Raw genomic sequence first — 10978 nt, forward strand, 5'->3', positions numbered from 1 at the left:
CTATGCCATTTTATTATACGTTATTTGCTTTCTGAGAGTCAATGAGGTATAAATCATCCTCCAGTACCAGCAATAGAAGTATTTATGCATTCTCTGAGCATTTTTCCATCTGACAAAAACTAGAGCATTTCTAGGAATCAATATTTATTAATTACATGTCTGAATTAATAATTCCCAACTGCCAAAGTGTTATTTCAGATTAAAGAAATTATTATGTCACCCAATCTTTGGAATAGCATGTTAAAACTTGTTAAAGTGTCTGTCAAAGTGGAGAAGAGTATAAGATTTTGCTATTTTGTCTTCATTTTAATAAATGTTCACCTATATAAATATCCATCAGGTTGTGGGTATTTCTCTTACTTTATTTTATAACCTAGGAAGTTAACAACTAAATAAGAATATGATTGAAGAGTACAGGAATGCAAGTCAATGTTTTAGTAATACTTGAGAAGTTATGAGCAAATTGAACAAGGATCCAAGAGGGATATTAGTGATGTTACTTTAGGGCAGGTTCAATGATAGAGCAGCAAAATCTCATCCTTAGCTCTGGGCCTATGTCTTCATCTTCTGGAAAGCCATCATTAATCTATTGCAATTCCTCGCAAATCACTCCAAATATTTAGAACTTGAAGAAAATAAGTGTAAACTCTTTTTTTTTTTCTTTTATAAGTGTGAACTCTTTAAACAGTTTTACTGTAAGGGAGATTACACTTTGGGCTAAATGCCTGGTCCATAAAAAGAACATTCCTTGTCTATTCTCTAAAAACTTTCCCTGCCCCATTCATATGCTCCCAGGATGAATTATTGTCCTATGATCCAACCTGCCATATAACTTCCTCTTTCTTCTCCTTATTGTTTTTTTCTATTACTTTTATGTATCCTCCATTCTCCTATTTTCTTCTTCTCCCTAAATCACCATTTATTTCCTTCATAGTACAGATTACAATATAACAGTATCTTTTTTATTTGCTGTATACTTACCTATTGTCTACTCATGACTTCTACTCTTGAGGTTTGTGAAGAAAATCTATCACAGGTGGGCTATCCATAATATCAATTTTGAATGAACGGATGAAAGTACTGATTAATTTTCCAGATAGAAAAATAAAGCAAGTACCTTTTTCCCCCCTCCAATATGAAGTCATTACTTACAAATTAAGATGAAATCTTCAGTAAAATGCAGTAGCAAGAAAAAGAAAAATGCTTTCTCTATGAACAATAGGAGACTTAAAAATTCACAGAGGATTACATATCGGGTTTAAAAAAAACATCAACCTCTTAAGTAGCTAAGATATATGCATCACAAAAATATACAGGGAGGAAGAAAGTACCAAATGATGCTTGAATCAAAGAAAAGAGGATAAGAATTACAACCAAAGTTCTATTCTTGGGAATACTTTGTGCTCTTAACTTTTCAAGTAACAATAAATGAAGTGTATGAACAAGTTACATGAAGGACAAGAAAGGGACATTTATCCTTAACGTAGGTATTTCCAGCTATATTAGAGTAATTTATTCTAATCACTGCATTATTATTCTAATCATCTTTGATGTACTGAATTTTAAAAACTTTTTTTTTCCTTCTGAAACCATTGATCTGTTCTTCACAAGCAGATATCTAAACTGGTGACCTATATCTGATGGATAATGACAGACAGCAGCCTAGGCCTTGAAGGTAGCCCTGCTTTTGCATGTACTCAATAAATATGCATTAAGTAAATGTTTAACACACTTTGGCCTCTTTTGGCTTGACTTCTCAGTTCTCAGACTGCTTTCCTGCTTCTGCTAACAGAATCCTGGAAAGTCTTAGCTATTCAGTCTTGATCTCCTAATTTCCACACCATTACCTGAGCTGTACTTTTCTCTTTCAGGCTACACTCAACCCCACTTGGTCTGATACAGACCCTGGACTTAACCCATGAACTTTGTTCCCACCCCCTACCTGGCTGGACTGACTGCTTCTAATTTCCATCCCAATCTTTCAGCTTGAAGGAGGTACATGGAGCTTTTAGCATCTGGTCTACTAAATAGCCTAGCAGAAACCAGACAAGGTACTTGCCAAAGGTTTCTTGAGTCAAGCTTCTAAATGTTTAATTTCAATCTTAGGAGCCTTGGCAATGTTAGAAAGTGGATGGCAAGGGAGGGTGGTTTCAGTAGCATCTGAAGGATCCAGGACCCAAACAATCACTTCTCAAACTTAGTTTGAAAAGGATGCAACCATATTGTGCTGAATTCTTTTCTGATAGTTACAAAGTGTTTTCTCATCAGGAAGCCATGACAAGCTGAAGGATGTCACACAGGCACATTTTAGTTCTCAGTCTAGAGATCCTATGGAGTAAGAGTTAGGAGTAATTTGTTAATGTCAACTGTGTCTCTTAGATATCATCGGGGTTCAGGACAGCCAATATCGCAACCCCCATCCAAATATGCCACTTTGGCCTGTGGACTAATTTGACCTGAAGGCAACTTTGAGACCCTGTAGGTGCCAGAGAAACTTCTGTCCTCTCTTAACTACATAGAAGAATCTAAACTGGAGGTCTTTCCCAATTAAGGGTTATTCTCAGAGATAATTTTTATCAGAGTGGGGTGCCCGGGTGGGTCAGACATTAAGTGTTTGCCTTTGGCTCAGGTCCTGATCCCAGGATCCTGGGATTGAGCCCCACGTTGGGCTCCTTGCTCAGTGGGAAGCCTGTATGTCCCTCTCCCTTTCCTACTCCCCCTGCTTATATTCCCTCTCTTGCTGTGTCTCTCTCTGTCAAATAATTAAATAAAATCTTTAAAAAAAAATTTATCAGAGTGACCCATGTGTATGGCAGGGCAAACATCTAATTACCAACCATCTGCTCTTTTTTTTTTTTTTAAGATTTTATTTATTTATTTGACAGATTGTGACACAGTGAGAGAGGAACAGAAGCTGGAGGAGTGGGATGCCAGGCTCTATCCCAGGACATTGGGATCATGACCTGAGCCAAAGGCAGCTGCTTAAAAGCTGAGCCACCCAAGCATCCCCAAACATTTGCTCTTTGTATCACCTTGTGAATTGCATTCCTTGCCCCTGAAGTCCTACCTTCTTCTCTTTAGTTTAGGAATACATGTATACCTCATTTTGCCTCATTGTCTTTAGAATCTCCATGTCTGTGTGGATTCCCATATGTGCACTACTAAATTTTATTTCCTCCTATTATTCTGTCTCATTTCAATGTTATTCTTAGTCCAGCAAAAGGACCTTTGAGTGGACAAGAATTTTTGATCCACAACAATATGATAGGCTGATGAGTTTCAAACCCCTTATAATTTGACAGAACACACATTTGGGTAGTTTCACTTACTTATTCATTTACTTAATTTATTTTTATTTCATTGCAGCTTCATTTAAAATTACACATTAATTATGAAGTTCAAAAATAGCCATTATAAATTCCAAACCAGATTATCCATACCTTATCGCTTGACTACCAATGCATAAAATATGTGTTTGTTGTGTTGAAAAATTTTAGACAGAAAAGCTGCTAAGAAAAGTTACTTCAAATCAGTGATAAATGAGATCAAGGTTATTAAATAAGTACTATGATTTGATTGGAAATGTTTAGGGGAGAGTGACATAGTGCTAAATTAGAGAAAAAGTGCTTCTGTATTCCTCTTTCATCTTTTGAGGTATCCCTGAGCTGCATCTTTATGTAAATCAGTTGTGCTTTTCCTCCACATATTCTAACATGATTGATTTAGCTATATCATCCCCATCATTTCAATAAAATGGGATTTTTTTAAAGGAAGTTGCTTCCTATGGATGGATTTTGCTTTCTACACCCTCTACCCTCAGGCCAACTCCTTAGACTAATGTTTTGGTTTCCCTATCACTACACCAAAATATTCTAGGGCAGACCTCTGCTAGATCCCTCCTTCCCACAGATTCAAAGCAGTTGCTCTGACTCTTCCAGGCATTGTTTCCTGTACCAGAACTTTCTTCTCCTATTATCAGGATTTAACTTTTTTAGCCATCATTTATTCAGCCAACTGATATGACAATATGATTAGAATTAAAATGGTAATAGCTAAAAAGAAATTAAAAACATATCTTGATAACCAAAATAAATATTAATGTGAATCTTAACAAATAAACTTAATATTGGTTCAGTCTTGAAAAATACAGGCCGTATGACAAGCTGCTTTATAATCCTTCAAGATTTCTTCAAACACAACACTTAAATGACTATAGCCATTATAAGACCCACGGCCACCACACACCACTGAACGTGTTTGTTCACTACCTAAGGACAACAAACTAAAAGAGCAAATGGGAGCAGGAATTTCATCTACACTCTTCTTGCCAAGAACACAACTCAGCATGGGGCTACATCCATCTAGAATACGGAGAACTTCTTAATTCATACAAAGAAACTAACTGTTTACCAAGTAGTGTATTCTTGGAGGAAAACCTGCCTAGAGAGGATACTCATTATTTCTTAAATTTGCATATAGGCACTAGTAGTGACCTGGATAAGACCAATTTTGTCTCCTTTGTATAATGATTATTTCTTCCATTTGATACTTTTACAGATATCATCAATAAGTCCAATTTTCTTAATTGTTTCTTGCTAAATACCAGATTTTGTGGTCTTTACAAAGGTGTTCTTTCTTATTCTATTTAATACTTTATTTGAATCATTTCATGTTTTTAAATATTTACTTCATATTTTGAATATTTTATATTGTTTTAACACAAAAGCTTTCAATTATTGATAAATAAATATCTTAAAGTTGTACCTAGACTGTATAAGCACCCTGAGAATATCGATTTGACTCTCTGAGTGAGAGAGTTATGTTTAAAAAGCCATTGCCAGGAGAACAGTTATGTGATAATTAAATTATAAGAGTAAGGATTTGAAAGTTCTGTGATTAATAAAAAGAATTTTATAGTATATATGTCATGGTAGTGTGAGTGTTATCCAGGAAATGATGCAGAATTTCTAATTTTTTTTCAAATCCTTTCATTAGTCTTACCTGTTATGGTTGATAATACCTATATGCCAGTAAGAAAGAATGTCCATAAAGCTATATAGTTTGTTAAATTATTCAACCACTCACTTTATCCAAAGTTAAAAGGAAATTCAGGTGCAATAAAGTCATTGACATCCTTGCTCTTTCTCCACTGGTGCAGGAAATGCCTACAGGGGCAGCTGTGGATGGAGCACTCCTTCAGTCTTCCAGGGGATTAGTTGCTGATTCCACAAAACTGAGTCCCTTTCCAGAAATTTTCTCAGCCAAAAAAACCTGAGCCCCTCCCAGAGGGCAGGCCACACCCTATAACTGATGAATGAAGGGATACAAAAACCTCAGTTCAGGACAACTCTAAAAAAACCATCCCAGTTCCAGAGCTTCCCTTTGGAGCAGCTGAGGTCCCTGTTGTAGTTAGACTATAGTTCGACTGCTCCTTCTTCTCAATCCTGCTTTCCTCAGCCTTCATGGGTATTATTTCTGAAAATTCTCTCCAGTAAACTTCTTGCCATATATTCCAGAAACTGCCACCTGAAAAATCTGACCTACTAGAGTTGGTACCAGGCATGGTACTAGGAATGAGTCCCTGACTGGCTGGCAGTTAAGACCTTATCACTAGTGGTTGGTGGAAGACTGAGAAGCCTTGGCATGATCTTAAGGTCAATGTTAAAATTTTCATCAGTGGTGAAACTGGTTTTGAATCCAGAAGATGGTAATGCACTAGAAGTTGCAATATTACAGGCATTTAAGAGGTGCAAGGATAATATGTACAAGGATTATGGAATCAGATGAATGGGACCATGCATCATTTGATCATCATTATTAGGTGAATTAGAAAAACCAGAGGCTCTTCTTAGCAGTGTACCACAAGCATGTCATCTCATCAGCTGGAGAACAAAAATAATTTATGTTCCATCTCACGACTCAATCACAAGATTAGCAGAACTCCAGAAAAGGATGAACTACCAACCATAGCAGATCTGTTATGTTCATTCAGCGCCCTTGTTGTGAAGGCATAAGACCCAGAGACTTGAAATTATTACCTTGGATTGGTGAAGTTGGAAATTTTGAACCCCCGATATCTCTAAGCACTTTAGGTCTACACTAGCCTATTCATCTCTTGTAAAATATTTAGCTTTGTAACCTTGCTTAAATATGATGCACAGAGGTTTTCTTGTTAGATAATTTGTACTTCTCCCAGGATCTATCCCCATCTACCTTCTTGAAAATCAAACCAATAAACGGATCAACTCACAACATAACCCTGCATTGCCAAGGAGTCCTCGGCTCACTAGGAAAGAAAATGAGGTCATTGTGTGGAAGAAGCTATAGTATATAGTCAACATGTTGGGGCAATAAAATGGAGAATGCTTGTGGGACCACATACTGAGAATGCTAAATCAAGGAGAGGCAGAATGTGAAGTAAAATGAGGGAGAGCACCAATATGAGAGCATTCATGTACAAGATTTTAAATCCTGAAAGTACAACCTATAAAAAGTCCACCAGGATACAGTGCTTATACATACTGACTGGTTTTTAGAACATGGACAAGGGGATGGCCCATGCCAAAAGAAGCACAGATACCAGATCTATCATGGAAACAAGTGGGGGAACAAATCAAATGTCTCAGACAAATGAGTGTTCTAGAGTGGATACACTATCTAAAGCCAGAAAACAACTCACTGGCTATAATAGAAGGCCTAGAAGACATTCCATTTATCAAAGTGCTAAGGGAAGTGTTGCCAAGATGAACACCAATAGTGCTAGTAAACTCGTTGAAGCTGTCCTCTGTAGGCCAGAGTTGCTGGGAAGAACTGGCTTCCTTGAGAGCAAAGTGATAGCACACTTCCCAAATCACAGAGGCCATAATAGTAGCACATGACTGTCAGAGACAAGTAAGATGCAATTATCATGAGCATCATGGTTAGAGATAAACCTGTAATCCCTACTTTAACAAATACATGAACTTTGTACTGTCTTTTCGTCATCCTAGTCAATAGCCATGAAGATTCAGAACTGTACAGATATTAAATATGAACCACATTTTTGCTAAATCATTCCGGAGAAAACAAAAGGGTACCTGGATTCCAGGGCCATGTCTTTGTCCTTGATCTATAAGATGTAATTCAGTAATAAAGAACAATAAAGGGGTGCCTGGGTGGCTCAGTGGGTTAAGCCTCTGCCTTCGGCTCAGGTCATGATCTCAGGGTCCTGGGATCTAGCCCCACATTGGACTCTCTGCTCAGCAGGGAGCCTGCTTCCCCTCCTCTCTCTCTGCCTACCTCTCTGCCTACTTGTGATCTCTCTCTCTCTCAAATAAATAAATAAAATCTTTATTAAAAAAAAAAAAAGAAAAAGAAAGCCTATTCAACATGTAGAGGGTAATATGCCAATGAGAACATTTACAAAGAGCAACTTTATTTCTTACAAAAGGATAAGAAGAGTCTTCTAATTCTTTAAACAGAATTTGGCTTCCTTTGGAAAGACTGTCATGTGCACACAAAATCACAATTTGCTAGGATTCTCAGAAATGGGAAATAAAACTGATCCAACCATTATAAGAAATAAGTTTGAAATGACTTATACTAGCAGCTTAACAGTAGATATTTGTAGGTGATAGGATCAGTGGTGTGTTGGTGATGCTCTGCTTCTCTACATCCATCCCCCCAACCCCCTTCCTCTTTCCTAACTGGTCCTTGGGTGTTTGCTATGGTCTCCATCTCTGAGGCTATCTACCCTTCTTTGTTCAGACAATGAGAGGAATCTCAGAGATGAGCAGTGGAAATAAGGAAGGTTGGGGGGAGTTGCTCTCCTGCTGCTTCCATCCTGGCTTTGGTTTTTAGTTCTATGTGTGAATCCATTTCATGTTGGATGACCACTCTATGACCAAGGTTATATTCTGGTTGAGTTTCACTAATACCCTTCCCTCCCCATGACCCTCTAAGTAGAGGGATGATAATGATTTTCCACTGATATTAGACTTTGGGTTCTTTGCTATCCCTCTTGGGTTCTCTTCACGCTTCCCACACTCCTGTAGATGGTCTCATTGTTAAACCGTCATCCGTTAAATAAACTCTTTGAGCATGCCGTCTGTTTTCTGCTGGGATCTCTGACTTGCAGAGCAAGAGAATTTTTGTTCTTTTTTGGTATTTATTTTCACAATAAACTTGTATATTTATAATAAAAAAGCAATGAAATTTCAAGTTTCATATTATTATGTTAAATTCAACCCTAATGAGGGAAAAATGAGAAATTTGCAATAATAACGTTTTTCTTGAAAATATTTATAACCTTACACATGCTGATGTAAGGTTTTTGTTGGTTTTGGTTTTTGTTTATTTGTTTGATTTCGGTTTGGTTTTGGTGGTTGATTCCAAGTGAAAACATTTAGGAGAGATGGAGATATGGAACAGAGGGATTATATACTTCAAGTGTTGGTTTGTTATACCATTGATCACAGCAAAGTTCAAACTTATTTCTTCCCATGTTTCTGTTCTGTTCTCAGGCCTGTGCTGATGAGTTAAGAGCTTACATGACTGAAAGTCAAAGAAACTACAGGTGAACTAAGATCAGTAGGGCAGATATCCAATATTGAACATGTTAAGTTGTTAAACTCTTAAAAAAAAAAAAGACAGCACCTACAGAATGTTTGTTCTCATAGCATATGCCATATATATTCATCTACTTCATGTTGTTGTTCATTTTGAGGTAATGCATAAAAATACCCTATTGTTGCATAATAATATATGCAAACACAGTCTCATCATTTAGATTTCAAGCATTTTGCTAGAAAAATTAAGTCGTGCCTATATTTAAAGTTGGCTAAATTAGGAAATAGTTTTCTAATTCAAAAGCCTAGCTTGGATTTCACTACCTGGAGATACTCTTCGTCCCCCATGTACTATGAAGAGAGAAGTAATTAAGTTCCTATATTTAGAAAGAATTGGTTTGCTGTTTAGACACATCATTTACTTTTTACTCAACTGCTCCATGGGAAAGCAGACAGATACAGCTTCCTATGTGTGCCTCTGCATCTGTGCAGTTTGTGCAAAACAAACACCCAAACTCTTTGGGGACCACTCAGTTAGAGAGTGAAATAATGAAAACATTTTATCAAGAGGGAAATATCAGTTTCTGACAAGCTCATCTCTGTGGTACTCCTTCAACAAAGGTATTAAAGAAGAAAATATCTGGGCATACATCTTATTCAGGATTCTTAATGTCATGTTGCTACCGTCCCAAGGATAGTTTGAAATGAGGCCCCCTCCCCACTACAGTATAAGACAGCACTATTTGCTGTTAGAAGAGACAATAGGGATCATGTTGTCCAACACCCTCATAGTCTGGGGTAGAAAGTAAGACTCAGGTTAAGAATCTTCTCCAAGGTTATTCAGCTTCTTAGCACCAGCTCTCCTGCATCTCTGACCAGTTCATCCGCGATATTGAGTAGTACCATTGCTATCCTTTCACTTCGCTTGCTTGTTGTTATATCTTATTATATGTCTTTTTCATGTTCATTCAACACGCATTTATTAAGAACCTACTGCATGGGGGCACCTGGGTGGCTCAGTGGGTTAAAGCCTCTGCCTTCTGCTCAGGTCATGATCTCAGGGTCCTGGGATGGAGCCCCGAGTTGGGCTCTCTGCTCAGCAGGGAGCCTGCTTCTCCTCGTCTCTCTCTGCCTGCTTCTCTGCCTACTTGTGATCTCTGTCAAATAAATAAATTAAAAAAAAAAAAAAAAAAAAAGAACCTACTGCATGTCCTCTGTTGTGCTTGGTGCTGAAGACTTCATGCCAGACATTAGAGATTCAGGCTAAATGACAGGCAGGATTATTAGGAAGGCAAATGTTAAAAAGAAATCAACAACCACTAAATCAGATTAGTAAGGAGCATGTATCTAGGAGTGCAAGTGCATAAGTCTCTTGATATGAATGGATTATACGTTGAGTGGCATTCACTGTTCAGTTATGCTCTGAACCACCTATGGTTATCTGTGGAATAGGAAATATTAGGAATAGGAATAGGAATAGGAATAGGAATAGGAATAGGAAAATGAATGTTGAAGGAAATATTGATGGTTTGGCAAAAAGCTCACATTAATGAAACCGTTGTTAGTAGAGTACCTAGGGAGTTGCATAGAATGAGGAAAGGGAGGGAATAAACATAAAACTCTGGGAAACATCAACATTTAAGATGTAGTGTCAGGAATAAATGCCTCAAATGACACCATGAAGCCACAACCAGGAAGAGGTAGTTGAAAATTCAACAGAGCATGTAGTATACCAATCCAGGATTTTTTGTTGGTTGGTTGGTTGGTTGGTTGGTTCCTTGGTTTGGTTTGGTTGGTTTTAACTTGGTTTAACGGGGAGGAACAGCTTTATCAAACAATGCAAGGGATGAAATAATCAAGGAACTTACTAGTGTCAGTTAACTAGGTACTTATAAAGAAAGATATTGTTTATATAGACAAAAGTAACTTCAATGAAGGTATAAAATTGGAACAAGAGTTACAGTGAGAAAAGGAGCTAAGAGTTGGTGAGAAAGTGGTGGCAGGTATTCCCTTATTTTTAAAGAAATTAAGCTGAAGAAGTAGCCAGTGAGAAGTGTGGTTGAGAGAGTGTTGTCTCTAAGAAGCAAGAAGTCTGGCCACAAATCCAAATTCAGAGGCAAAATATATTCCTTTTCTGTCCCTTTCCCCTTCTAAACATCCCAATGAAATAGATTTATTCTAAATAACACATAGACAAATGGGTATGTGTGGGAGTGTGTGCAGGCAAAATGGAGAAAGGAAAAGTGGTCCTTAAGTCAGTCTGTCACGTCACAGCATCCTAACTGCAGGATGCATTAGGCTTAATGAGTTCATGAGTCACTTGAGCTCTTACATTGCAGCTACCACAGATGGGAGTCTTACCAAATCTAGCCATGAATAATTAGCCCTGACGACTCAGTTCTGACAGATTCACTCAGAATCACTGTTGCAAA

This window comes from Lutra lutra, chromosome 3, assembly GCF_902655055.1.
Source record: "Lutra lutra chromosome 3, mLutLut1.2, whole genome shotgun sequence".
Classification (NCBI taxonomy): domain Eukaryota; kingdom Metazoa; phylum Chordata; class Mammalia; order Carnivora; family Mustelidae; genus Lutra; species Lutra lutra.